The sequence below is a fragment of the Lichenostomus cassidix genome, chromosome Z (assembly GCF_008360975.1).
Source record: "Lichenostomus cassidix isolate B80296 chromosome Z, HeHo_3.0, whole genome shotgun sequence".
NCBI classification, from domain to species: domain Eukaryota; kingdom Metazoa; phylum Chordata; class Aves; order Passeriformes; family Meliphagidae; genus Lichenostomus; species Lichenostomus cassidix.
The window spans coordinates 72,681,378-72,695,775 of NC_139511.1; positions in this window are offsets into that span (position 1 = coordinate 72,681,378).

Genomic DNA, 14,398 nt, shown 5'->3' on the forward strand with positions numbered 1-14,398 from the left:
ACCACTGGGTATGAGAGGAAGATGGTAAAACTCTGCATTTGCTCCACACACCTCGATTAATATAATTGTGGAGAGTTGTTCCACCTCCCCTTAGTGAGGTTGCTCTTCCTCTGGCTACCCCAAACTGCAGCTTAGCCCTGTGACATCCACTGCCTCAAAGGGGCACATCTGCCGTAACAGGCTGTGGCCAGAGATCACCCCAGGCATCTGATCCCACTGGGCTTTGAGGGGACAACTCCTCCATCACAGATTTGAAAGTGCTCACAGTGGTTTTTCCACTGAGTCACAGAATCATTCAGGTTGGAAAAGACCTCCAAGACCACAGAGTCCAAGCTGTGACCAATCTTCACCTTGTCCCCAGCGCAGAGCACTGAGTGCCACAGCCAGGCCTTCCTTGGACACCTCCAGGGGTGGGGACTGCAACACTGTAAGGAGCAGGCCCTTCCAGTGCCTGACCACCCTTTCCAGGAAGAAATTCCTGCTGCTGTCCACCCTGCCCCTCCCCTGGCCCAGCCTGAGGCTGTTCCCTCTCCTCCTGTCCCTGTTCCCTGGAGCACAGCCTGACCCCCTGGCTGTCCCCTCCTGTCAGCAGTTGTGCAGAGCCACAAGGTCCCCCTGAGCCTCCTTTGCTCCAGCCTGAGCTCCTTTCCCAGCTCCCTCAGCCTCTCCTGGTGCTCCAGACCCTTCCCAGCTCCGTTCCCTTCCCTGGACACTCTGCAGCCCCTCAGTGCCTTCCCTGAACTGAGGGAACATGGCTGCCGGGCCTGGCTCAGGCTGGGAGCTTTCCGTCTCAATCTGTTCATTTCCTGAATAATAATGATTCACAGATTCCTTAGATACTTCAAGCCCTGTCTATGAGGGTTCTCCTGTGACTGCTCATTCCCAGTGGAGTGTCCTGGACGCCTGCTGACCCCTGCATGGGCCTGGCTCAGGACAGGCTCCTCACTGGACACTCAGCCCACGCCGCTCCTTTCACTCAATCTCAGGACACATCCTGCTCCCAGATAAACAGATGTGACCTCCCCAGTGCAACGTGGCAGACGTTCTCAATATACCAAAGTTACCACAAGGCCGGGTGGTAGCCCTTATTTAATTCACTGTAGAAAATCTGCCTGCATCCTTCCTGATGCAGAAAATCACTTAACTCCTTGTGCTTCCCCTTCTTTTTCATTCTGTCTTTTGCAACCAGACTAGAATGAACAATTAATCTGTTTCGAATCTTTGATAAACTAGAACTACTTCTACATCCATTTCACTATATTCAATATTATAATTTAAAATAATCATACATAATTATAAAATATAATAATTATTTTAAGATAAGGAAGCATTGCTAATTTCATTCACAAGTAGGGACCTTTTGGCAAAGAAATTATGTAAATTTTCAGTAATGTCGTTCATTCATTTCCCAAATAAAGTCAGATGCCTTTTAATGAGGACAGCCCTAAACTCTAAATGAGCTTGTATGAATTACCTACTCATTCATTTGGTTCAAGGGAGACAAGCGTGTTTCACTAGCAGCAATGATCACACAATCCATTTCAAATTTACACATAATTGCCTTTGCTTAGCACTCTTTTTTACGGCCTTTCAAAAACAGTCATTTGGGGACAAACTGCTTAAAATGTCAACAGCAATTCCACTGATTTAAGGAGAACAGAACAAATGCAGCGCCACGGCAGCACTTTTGAAAATCATATGTGCTGCTTTCATGTGTTAGAATTAATATCAGATATTCTCACACGGCATCCAGTGAAGGAGCAGAAATAATACCATGTGGCACATCCTACTTGTCATTCAGTCACAACACATCACAGGCAAATAAGGAGCTGAAACGCCTTCCTGAAGTGCCTGTCTCTCTCCATCTCTAGGGAAGGTCTCCAAGGAAGATATCTCTGTCAAATGCCTCATTTTTTGTGAGGTGGACATAGGTGATTTCGAAGTGCAGGCAAAATCCAAGGGGATTGCTTGACTGTAGCACTGCATAATTTTGAAAGAAAATTAATTTTAAAAACTGCAGCAAAATAATTCATCAGCTTTCTGATTAATACCTTTAAAGGACTGGGGTGCTGTTAGAAAAAAGCCTATTAGGGAAAGAAAAGTTAGTCACACTTAATCCATAATTATATACTCCTGATTACCAAGATTAAATTAAATTTCATGGGATAGTCAAGGTTTCAAACACACATACTGCTTGAGGTAATATGTTTCCAAATTTAAAAAAAAATTATGGCAACAGAATAGGGAAACTTACAGTGCTATCTTGGAAAATCCCAAATGCTGGTAGTTAAAATTATCCACTGCTTTTCAAAGATTATTATGCCATACAACTTCAACTTACAATTAACACGATTTTCTTTTCTCACTCCTGAAAATCAAAAATTTAAAACTTTTACTGCTCTGCACAAGGCTTGCTGGCATCAACTGTGCAGGTTTTCTAACACTGTGTTGGTCAGCTATCTTTTTGCTTCCATAAACTCATCCATCACAGGCATTTATTCACACAGAGATGTTTTAAAGCAGAAGATTTACAGTACTATTTTGAGTAGTTTTGAGGTAAATATATTGAGTATTTCAGATCCAGCACCCCCTTGATGAAAAATCTGCAGGACTGCTCCCTGTCAGTATGTGAATTACCAGCTGAAGAGAAGCTTTTGCCCCCATCAGGTATCTTAACAACAGTGAAAGATTCTGTTGTAGAGTGACTTAGTAATAAAGTTGTGGGGTTTTCAGTTCTCATGCATCATTAATAGAAATCCAAACAGGTAATCTATTGAAATGTGGATAAACCTTCTGTCTTCAGAGGATCTCTCAGAATTGTTAGGGGTAGGTTTAGAGAAACGCGATTGGTAAATAAAATAAATAGACTACAAGTTGATCTTGGTTAATTGCAGTGTTTTAACAACATTAATATTGCAAATGAGAAAATATTTTGCTCAATGCATTTGATTTACAGAATAAAATATGTTTTAAGCTAAGGCTGTACCATTTTTATCTGGGGAGGGTTCAAATTTGAATTGTTCGGGGCATAATCCTATGTACAAGGAGGTGAAGGCAGACTTGAGCTCTTCAGATGCATTTGGAATTCTCAAGATCTGAGGCAGCACCGATGTGGAAACTACAGAGTAATGATAATTGAGTTGTCTTCTGCTTGGCTACCCTGGGTGATAGCCAGAGAGGGTCCTGCCTGTCCCCACAACTCCATGTACCAATAAACTACAGAAACACCCATCCTCTACACCACTGAATGCTTTCAAAATTTATTTGAATAGACTAGGCATGGAAAACCAAGTACTCCATGTACTACGAGGCAAGGCAAACTGTAAATCTGAATTGAATAGAAAGTAGAACCTAGACCAAAATGAAATGCATAGGAAAAATCTAAGTGCATGAGAAAAAGTGGATCCTGTGCAAAATAGGGTAAGTGAAAATGGATTGAAACTCTGAGAAACACTGGATGTGGGAAATGGCTCCCCCTGTTCCATCAAGACATCTCCAGCCACACAAGTGTTAAATAGCAAGCAATTTTTTAGCTGTTGCAGTATATCTTACTGAACAAGGGCTCTGGGTCTTTGTACCCTCTGTACAACAGTGATAAAATACTGGGTACAGTTTGAGCCAGCTTCTCCTCATGAAGCCTCAGCTACACATTGACTAACCTGTCTTTTCAACATTTTCCAATCCTCCAAAATTGCTGGTCAGCTCTTATTTACACTGTTCTAAACACAGAACAATTGATCACATACACAGAATCATTTTAGATTCTCCTCCTAAGCAAACCCCAGCATATTAAAAAAATCAAGTCTGTGCAGAAGGCAGGTACAAAAATAATGTCTCTTCAATTTCCCTTCTGCCTTTAAAATGTGTGCTGAATAGCACACAGCCCTTTCATTCTTCAGGAACAATTTAGATGATTATATTGATTGAAGACACAGCCAGGAGGGCATTCAGTACAGCATTCTCCACATCCAGGGCTGAAGGCGATGCTGTGGAAGAGAGAATAAGGACAGTAATTGCTCCAGAAACACAAAAGACCACGCTTTCAGAAAAAAAAACCCAAAAAAAACAACCCCCCCCCAAAAAAAACCCCCAAAAAAACAACAAAAAACAAATGTGGGAAGAGAAATAGTTAGCACCTGTAAGAAGATTTTTGTAGATAGTGAACAAGCTGAAAGACATTTTTTGGAAGAGCTGTCATTTTTAAATGGAAAGGAGGTCATACAAAGAATAAAATACCTATTAAAACGTCATGCCAGTGTACACTGGGTGGTTTTTTCCAGGAACCTGCTTACCTGGAAATTTTTCAATGCTTCTGGAAGGCTTGTTTTCCTGCACAGATTGTCGTAAATTGGGAAGGAATAAAAGACAGAGGAAAATAAGTTTCAGTTATATGTACAGGACTGTGCCTGAGCTCTGAAAAATGGTTGAAAAATTGTGTGTTTGCATGCACAGATACAAGGAAAACCTGGTTTTGTTACCAGCTGTCAAGTCTTCTGACAGGACTTCTCATGCTGACAAAGAACTGTGCACGGAAGTGAAGTTCAGACTGCACAAGCAAGGCCCTGCAAGTGCTGCTCAGCTCTTCAGAACAAAACAACAGCACTTCCCCACTGCTGTGACACACCAGGTTGTTTAAAGGAAGCTATTTCATATCTACTTCACAGCCCCTCAAAGATATGCTGAAAGGAAAATATGCCTTTGGGCAGGAGAACCTTGATGGAGAAGTGTCTTGTGAACATTTCGTCTTGTTCAGGGGAAGGAGATTAATAAAAGAGCCCTTTTCTTTCTTGGCCAAGCAAAGGAGCTTGGTCATATAGATTATTCTGTTTTCAATACAGGTGTTGACAAGGCAGCAAACACACTGTGCTTATAGCCTGCTTGATGTGAAATTGTTAATTGTCTGGCCAAAGGAGGTCTGGAGCTCTCAGATCCAGCTTTTCCTCTGTTATGGTACTGCTTTGAGGAGCATGGTGCAACTAATACCTGCTTCTTAATAAAATGAACAATGCCTTTGAGGCAACAGGTAATTCTGAACTCCTGGCTGAACATCTATGACCACTGAAATTGCTGTTTAATAAAAAAAACCCCTGCAGGCCGGAATTTCTATATTCCCACATTCTGACCATCTCTGAGTGCACGCTCTTGCTATTTTGTTCTCTTAAACTTACTTAATTGTATTAAACTGTATCCAATTGAGCCAAGTCCTGCAAGTTCTCCTTAGGCAGCTCTATGGAAAGTAACAGCAGCATTTTTCCATGCCCAAGGCTGACAGGGGTTTTAAAAAGGACTTTTCATTCTGTATGGCTGATACAACCATTTATCCCATCCATAGCACTTTATAGATAATAATATGCTTGATTTGATATCCATCTTTCCTGACCTTCAGTTCTTAGGAAGTATTACTGTACAAATGTTCCCTTAACTTGGTCCCTGAAGTTGGTGCTTTTCAGTGAAGTCATTCACACACTCACTCTGTGCTTGACAATTTAATTACCTAATATTTCTAAAAGACGTTTTTGGATGAAAGTCTATGTTAGAAATGTGAAGTGCTGTTATTACTTTACTGCCTTCCATGACAGGGAGTTATTTTTAAAGGGACTCGGTGTCATCCCTGCCTTCCAACAAGGATGGATCAGTCATTTAACGCATTTTTAAAGGTAGCTAATGAGGGGTTACAGCACTGACTACCTGCTCCAAGCAAGGAATCAAAACTAAACATTCTCAGAGGAAAAACCCACTGCAGGGGGGGCCCTTGGAGTAGAGCAGTGAACAGCACAGCATGGAGCAATGTCAGAGGAGGGTTAGGTGAGCTATCAGGAAAAGGTTCTTCCCCCAGAGGGTTCTGGCACTGCCCAGGCTCCCCAGGGAATGGGCACAGCCTGAGGCTGCCAGAGCTCCAGGAGAGTTTGGACAGCACTGCCAGGGATGCAGAGGGTGGGATTGTTGGGGTGTCTGTGCAGGAACAGGAGCTGCATTCCATGATTCTGGGGTGTCCCTTCCAACTCAAAATATTTTATAAAGCTATGTTTGGAAAGAACTATGCCTTGGCCCAGTGTGTTGTGGTAAAACTCATATTCCTCCTTCCCTGCAGCTGGGGCTGAGAAGACACAGGAGCTCCCAGCACACTGCAGGACACAACAACTTCATCCCTCACCCTCTCCTTCACCAGAACAGGTATTTACAGGCTGCTGTGACTCTGATGAGGTGCACAGGTGGGGAGGGCAGGATCACTGCTTCTGTTTCTCCTCCTTTTGCAGGTGTGGGGAGTGCACCTGGTCAGGGCAAGTCATGGATTTGAACATTCCTCTATGTTTTGCCCACAAATGTGTGCCATGAATTCAAGTGTAAGATTTCAACCCTGATCACTGGTGTTTATAATAAGAGCAGTGTTTTGGAAGAGTCTGGGAAAAGGCCAAGTGTACGTGTGTGATACAGTGCTGCAATAGACTCACCTGGAGGAGGAATAACAGAATCACAGAATTAGGTTGGAAAAGGCCTCTGAGATCAATGGTTTGATGTGGATCAGATCACCATTTTCATAGGAGAAATCAGTAAGTTAGAAACACTACAGGTTTCAGTTCAAAATGCAATATCTGTGCTACTTAAATATTTATCTGGAGTAAATTTCACTTGTACCATGAAGAAAGTGTATGATTAGGAAGAGCAAAGAGCAGGTACATAAAATTCTACATTATTAAATAAGTGTATGTAGCACACTTCTGGCATTATATTTAATTCTTGCTAAGCTTATTGTTTGGGATTTTTTTAACAAAACACAATTTAAAAACAGGGAAAATTAGAAAAGTAGAAAAGTAGTGGTGCCATTTTCTCTGAAAGGAAAAAAAAGAAGAAAGAAATAGTTCAGGGTTCAGAAGAAGTATGTAAATGTTGCTGTGAGTGAGACTTTGGGTGCCAGGACACGCTAGAACTTTCTAGAACAGGAATATCATTATTTCTTTACTAAGCTGAAGAATAACCTAATGGGTCAAATTCAGACATTAAGTACCTTTATGTGAGGTGGATCACTGACAAAAGTGTAAACAAACAATAAAAATTTTCTTGTTTGTATTAAATTTTCCTTAGACGCAAAAGAATGAGGGGTGGGTTGGTTGGTCAGTTGTTTGCTGCAGAGTTTTAAGTAGGAATGAAACTATAAATGAAAAGGACTGTGGGGAAATAATACATTTTGGGGTGAAGAGGCCAAGCTGCTGCTTAGATATTTCTCATTTCCAAGCAGAACTTGGCTATTTTAATGAGAACCAATTTCTGAGAAAACATACAATTAAAAAGCTGAACTGAAGATCCAAAGTTAGTACAAGAATATGCAGTAATATATATCTGCAGTGTATCTGTTCATGTAAAAAAAATCCTTTCTTATCCGTAGCTATAATTATATTTTGAGCTGGGCTGGTTGATTTTTTTTAATTAATATCTTATCCTTGCAGGAAGATGTGCTCATTAGCACCCAGGCTGTGTTGGAAACTTGTGTTGGTGTAGCAATAGAAATGCATATTTAATTTGATTTTTCAGTCATTTGTGACTCCAGCTCAGACAAGGAACCTATTTAGGTGTTTCTTGTGGTGTATTTTTCTTCACTTGACCAACAAGGTTAAACCATTACAGTAATGTGGGATTCCTGTGTTTGCTTGCTTGCTATTCACTATCATTTTTTCCTCCCGGTTCTGTCCTTTTCCCAGTCCCTGTGAAGCACTTCCTTCATTAAAGGGATTTGCAGGAATAGCCACATTAAAGGTGCTCCAGTGACCTAGAGGTGACTTGTGACAGACTGAGAGAGGCCAAGATTAGTAACACCTCACCTGGCTTTGCTAGGGTGTCTCATGTCCTTAACATAAACACCAGCATTTCTGGGGGTCAAGATTTCTTTTTTCCATATTCTTAGCAAGAATAATTATGGAAATAAGAACTATTCCTTTCAGGGATATAATTTGCGAGGGGGGATCTGAAAATTCTGCACTTGGCTCATTAATGTTTTCAAAGAGGTTTCTGGCTGAGCTAGACCACCAGCTCTTGGTGTTTTGTCTCCAAAAGAAGGAGACCAGGGTGTGCTGAGGAAGAGGGGCTCACCTGGGAGGGCTCTCATCCTGGGAGATGGGGAGCAGGAGTGGGAGCAGGGCTTGGCACAGCGAGGAGCAGTGGTGGGAGGAGAGGAGAAGGATGGAGCTCTGGTGAGAGCTGCAGCTCTCGGCTCTGTGCACCAAACCCTCCTGGAACATTTGGAAGGGATGAGCTGTTCTGTCTCCGCGAGTGGATTCTTCATTTTCTGTGGTGGTTGACATTTTGTGGTACAAAACCTGGGCTGTATTTTAAGTTGTGCCTCCGCTCTTTGTGCTCATACAAACACACAAAAAATGTGAATGGATATTTGCAATACTAAGCTTAAAAGCATGAACAATCCCATTCCCTCTTCAGGTTGTGATTGTAGTAACAGGAAGACTTTAAAATTTCACATCAACATTTGTATACTTTGAAAGAAAGCAATAGCTGATTTTTAATTTTTTTTCCCTCCCCTTCCAGGTGAGTATCACAGTAGAACAGATCAAATCAACCTTGTCAGACTCTTCAGTGTATAGAACATCATTTCTTCAGCCAGCGCTTGAGGAACCTGACTCACAGACACACAGAAAAAGAGCAAGAAAGATGTATCATAATTGAGTCTGAGTAAATTCTGTTTGTATCTTTTCTTCCTATCCTTTTCTTTAAAATCTGAAGACAGAAGAGGGCTCTGCTCAAAGCCTTGCCTCTTGCCAGATCTTTTTTACATTGACATGTGCCTCAAGCTGTGCACTACAGAAGAGAAGCTCACATTCCTCAGAGTGCAATCTGATCAGTACTGGGGAGAGCTTTTAGGTGATACTTACTGACCTTTCTTACCTGCTCCTCACTGTGGAGGAAGATGCTTTTGGAGAGTTTCTTAGCAGTATCCTTTATTTTTAGTAGATTTCTCACTGTGGAGGGCTGTGTCTTGTTATTTCCTCTGTGTTTGATGTCTGCAACTGCAAAGATGGTAAGTTTTAAAGTAATTTGGAGCATAATCTACAAGTGTCTTGCACTGGCATTATGCTGTGGCTATTGCCTTAGGGTGTTGATTTTGATGAAGAATAAAAATTAATTGCTCCAAAAGCAGAATTTTAGATCCTAATAACCTTAGAAATTGAAATATTGACATATATGAAGAAGTATTGGCACTGTAATAGTGCTGGCACAATAATTGCCTGACCAATGCAACTTTTAAAATGAGCAGAAAATGAAGCATTATTAAAAATCATTATTATTTTCTTCTCTTACAGGACAAATTCTATGTATTGTAAACTCTCAGACAGCACCTTGGCCTTCATCAGGCAGTGCAGGAATGGTTTGGGTTTTCTTATTAACTTAATTGACTCTCCTGGAAATGTCGATTTCTTCTCTGAAGTCACAGCAGCCCTTCTGTCACTGATGGTGCCCCTGTTGTTTCTGACTGTTTCAGGTAAACATGCTCTTCACTTGGAAAGAACTCAGTGTATTTTACTTTCTTCTTCTTAAGAAAAAAAATCATAAGTGATGGAAGGAGCTTGTTTCTCTGACAGTTTAACTTGTAATGATATGAATTTTGATATGCATTCTTAGCCTATGGCCTTTCCTGTATCTTAGAGGATTAGCACTTTGTGTCCAACCTGTTGAATGTAGAGTAACTACATGTCTGTAGGAATGAAGGAAATAATGTAGGAATGCAGGAAATAAAGTCAATCTTTCAGTAAAATCCAAGAAAGTGGAGCTTCCTGTCTCTCTTCTTCCATTAGAAAAGTATATGCAACTGAGAATGATGGTTTTGCTACCAGCTTGACTTTTCCACTCACAACTCTGCCAAGTAGATCAAAGGTCTTGCCCAGATATAATACAAGTTTTAATTGTGCTTATATTGTATTAAGGGGTTTGTGTGCTGACAGAAACAGTTCTGTCACAGGCTGTTGCAGAACATATCAAACCTGTACTGATGGTGAACTAAATTGACCATTCTTTGCTGGGATTGCAGCTGGAGCTGGAAGAACTTCACCAGAGTATTGTGGAAAATGTCAGTGACATCATTCCCACATATAGAGAAGGTGAAACTGGGCCAATGGGTAATAATATGGTAAAGAAAACATTAAAACTTTACAATGGCTGAAACCAAACTTTGGAGAGTACCAGCCTTGATGTGAAATACAACATTTCATACAATGCATACATTTATGGAAGGTCAGATCTCTGGCCAACCTGGGGGAGCCATTCTTCAGTCCCCTTTCCCCCTCATTGTGCCATGTTCTTTCTTTTTGGGGTTGTTATTTCAGACCAACTGGGGAGTGAAAGCAATTGGGAGGGAGGGGAGAATTCACAAAGCAGATCATCCTCTAATGACAAAATGTGTAAGCTCAAGCTGGTTTCTCAGTGTCATTCAGACGCTCAATGTCAGATATTTACCTGGGGTAAACTGCTGCAGGGAAGCTGTGGGTCTTTAAAGCCAGAAGATTGGCTTTCTGGGCCTCATTTGCTGTCACTGACACAGAAAGAAACATGTCTTTCTGCTATTTCTGACTGAAAACATTTAATTTGCTCTTTTCTGATCCAAAGATGTGTCTGTTTTTCTATCAGTAATTATATCATCATATCTCTGGAAGGATAGCTTGATAGAAAGACAAATAGTATTTCCTGTATTGCAACTGTGAATTGTAAAATAAAAGAGCTGGAAGCTTTCTCTGGTGGTCCAGCTGTTGAGGTAAGAAAATGTCAGAACTGGGCCAGTTCAGATACTATTTTTTTTGGCAGACAGGTACAAGACAGACTTTCTCTCCAGTTTTTAGTTCTGTTTCCCTTTGCTCAGATGGAATTATTCTGTACTGGCTTGTTTTACAGTTAAAATTGGCAGCAGCTTACCCTAGTTACTGAAACAAAGGACTCTCAGCTAGGCTTTTATTCTGATTCTTACATTCCTTGAATCTCAGCCACTCTTAAGTCAGGCCAGTTCCATCTGTGTGGCAGGAATGAGCCACCTCTATTTTAATTGCCAGAGGAAGTTCACTAACAATTTGGTTAACACTCATCACAAAGTGAGCATCCTCCAGATCCTACTTGGAGCTTTACAAATATATTTCTCAGTCTTTAATTTAACCTTTGTTATAAATATTTCCACCGTGTGGAGTGAAATTCTTGCTTTGAAGCTGCTGCTGAGCTTGAGAGAAGGTGGAAGAGATGGTGAGAAGCCTCTGGGGTGGAAAGGAAGCCCCAGGGCCAGCTGCAGATCCATGCTGAGATACCACAGTGACACTCTGAGGATGTCAGTGGTGCATACAAGTGTGTGCTGAGGCTGTGCTTCTGCTGAGCTGAGCTCCCACAGGGAGCCCCAGGTGGGAGCTTGGAACTCCTGCAACAAAAATATTTAAGTATCTGAGTGTTAAACCACAACACCAGAAAGGCAATTTCTTGTCATGCAGATATTCTCTGTGTGCCTTCTCTTCCCTGTAAGAGCAGAGGGAAAAGATTTACTCTCACAGCTTCAAAACCTGCATTATTTCATTGTCCTGCATGGGTAAAATTAATACACAAACACAAGATTATGGACCAAATCCAGTCTTCTGATTCCAGTGAGTATTTCTGTGAATTTAATGAACCTGAAACTGTTGACATCAATGGGCTCAATTTCCTATTAGATGTGTGCACAGCTAGCTGTTAACTGAATGCTTTATACAGGTGTGAAAGTTCAATATATTTGCTTGTCTTCTGATGCCTTATAATAAATTAACATACCTTGACTCATGTAGCTCATAAGTTCCTCCATGATTTATCCTATTTAAATGATTTTAGCAAGGCTTCAAAAGGCAGTTAAAGGTAACAGGGTGGAGTAGGAGAATTCTTGACACTAAGGTTGCTTGAAGTGCCTAATTCCCTGTAAAACCCTAAAAATCATTGAATCCCAGAATGGTTTGGGTTGGAAGGGACCCTAAAGATCATGTTGTTCCAACCTCCTGGCAAGCTGAGGGACATCTTCCACTAGCCCAGGTTCCTCCAAAGCTTGTCCAACCTGGAAAAATGCATGGAAAAGTAAGTGTTTTTAGTTAAACAAAAAAATAATAAATAAAATCAAAGGCTTAAACAAACAAAAAGCCATCCTTTGCCTCCCCAGACTTCTAGCAGTTATTCTACATTGAAATTGGCCACTTTCTGTTATTTGAATCTCTGCTTAAATGGGAAACTTTGCAAAGTTTTCTTTTAAAAATAACTCAGTGGAAATTTGCAAGGGATGTGGATACTCCTCAAGTTCAAACTGGATGAATAAAAATAAACATCTTCTTTAGGTATTTTGATCCAGCAATTGGAAAACTCAGCAAACCAGCCACTAGCCCAGATGGAAAGAAGTTGCTAGGGACATTCTGCCAGCTAGTTCTGGATCCTATGTTTAAGGTAAAACATTTTGTCTTGATTTGATTGCAGGGGTGTAAGGGTAGACTTATTTTAGTTTAGCAGGTTAACCCTTAGGAAAACCAAACTCCTTCTAAAGTAGTTCCATAATTTCTGTAGAGACTAAAAACAAGAACTGTGTGAAAAATGTGGGACAGAAATAGAAGGCAGCAAATCTGAATGGTCTGTTACCTGGAATAACAGATTCAGCATGTCACTAAAGATTTGTGTGAACCTCTTCTCATCAGAATTTTGAATTTCCTTGGGAACTAGAAACATTTTATGTAATTTGTGAATCTTGAGTTGTATGATCCTTGCAATCAGCTTCTCAAACAAAAGCCCAGAACAGAGGCACCAGAGGGTTTTCAGTTGTACAACATGTTTAGAATAAATGGTAAACAAATACTGTCTCTGTTACATTACTTACTCTACTTACTATAACATTTTTTGAGATTTTTTTTATGCCATTATGAAGTTCAAGAAGAAAGAGGTGGCCAAATTGATAAACTTGATATTAAGCTATCAAGGTAGACACTGAAGATTGAGATAAAGAAAGAAAACCCCTTCTTATGGTAATCTGGCCTTTCCACTTCATTAGAATTGCCAGTGTGGTGGTATTTCTCACTCCTGAGCTGTAGAATGGCAACAGTCATTTAGCTCCTTTTAAAATCCACAGAAACTCACCTTAATTGTCTATTTATAATCTAGTCAGTGCTAAATTTGAGAGTCAGGAATGCCACAAGTTGAAATCAGGTGCTTGGGAATGTATTGCACCAAACTTTCCAGAGATATAACAGAATGTGAGTGCAGCACACAAAGCACACACCTGGTCTGGTCTAAGAAAAGAGGGGAATTTTTAATTTCATACCAGAAAAAGACACTAATACTGCCTCCCTGCCTGTTCTCAAGGTGTCAATGCAATGCTGATACAAATGCCGTGGCTGTGTAATCAGAAATGTGATTTCTGTGCTCTCACGGATTCCAAAAAGACTAAATTCCAGTCAGTCCCTGGAAGAGCAATGTCTGAAAGCACATCAGCACTTTCTGTGCAGCACTGAATGCTAAGAGAAGAGACTTTAAGAAACTGCCCAATTCCTTTTGTAACTTGTGTTCTCCTCAAGTTTGTTAAAACCCAGAGGAAAAGGGGATATATGTACAAACTTCTTTAACTATTCACTGGAGGAGGGAAATCTTTCACATCACTGTGGCAAATGGCCAGAGATTTAATAAAACATTTGTGTTTATTTTTAATCTTCTCTAGATGGAAGATACAACCATAAAATATGACTATCCATGGACCTTTTTCTTTTCAATTATTATGATCTGCTGTCAACAGGGAACAACACTTACGGCTTTTTTTCAGGAGCTTTATATAACCCAAGACCCCAACCTGGAATGTAAGCCACCAGCCCAAGGAAAAACAGAAAGCAATGTGTGATGGTTGTTAGTAACTCAAACATCGAGCTGTGTTCAAATTGTTTGTTCTAGATAATTCTTTCACTCATAGCTTTTAACAAGATTTAAGTAGCCTTAGGGAATTTTCAAATGGCTGCCATGACTTTTTGAATTGAATTTAATTTAATCCCTAGGTGTAGCCTTCTACACGGGATCCAAGAAGTTTGTTTTGACATTAGTTGTTATGTCTGTTCAAACAAGTTTAAATTTCAAAGTGAATTTTTTTTTCCTAGGCCATGACATGCTGAAGGCTCCCTGCTGGACATGCCTTGCTTCAGATGATCACCATTCAGCTACCCTACCCTGAAATGGCAAAAAAATTCCACTGGGAACTCCTCTGTGAGGGACCACCTGATAATGAGGCTGCCTTGGGCACAAAAAAAATATTCCAAGAATACAAAGGCCTGTATAAAATACAGCACTCCTAGTGCACACATGAGCAAAACTGCCAAAAATTGATATAGACTAAGTTTCTGTGTTATAATTAGTAATTTGGCATTGTAGAATAGGG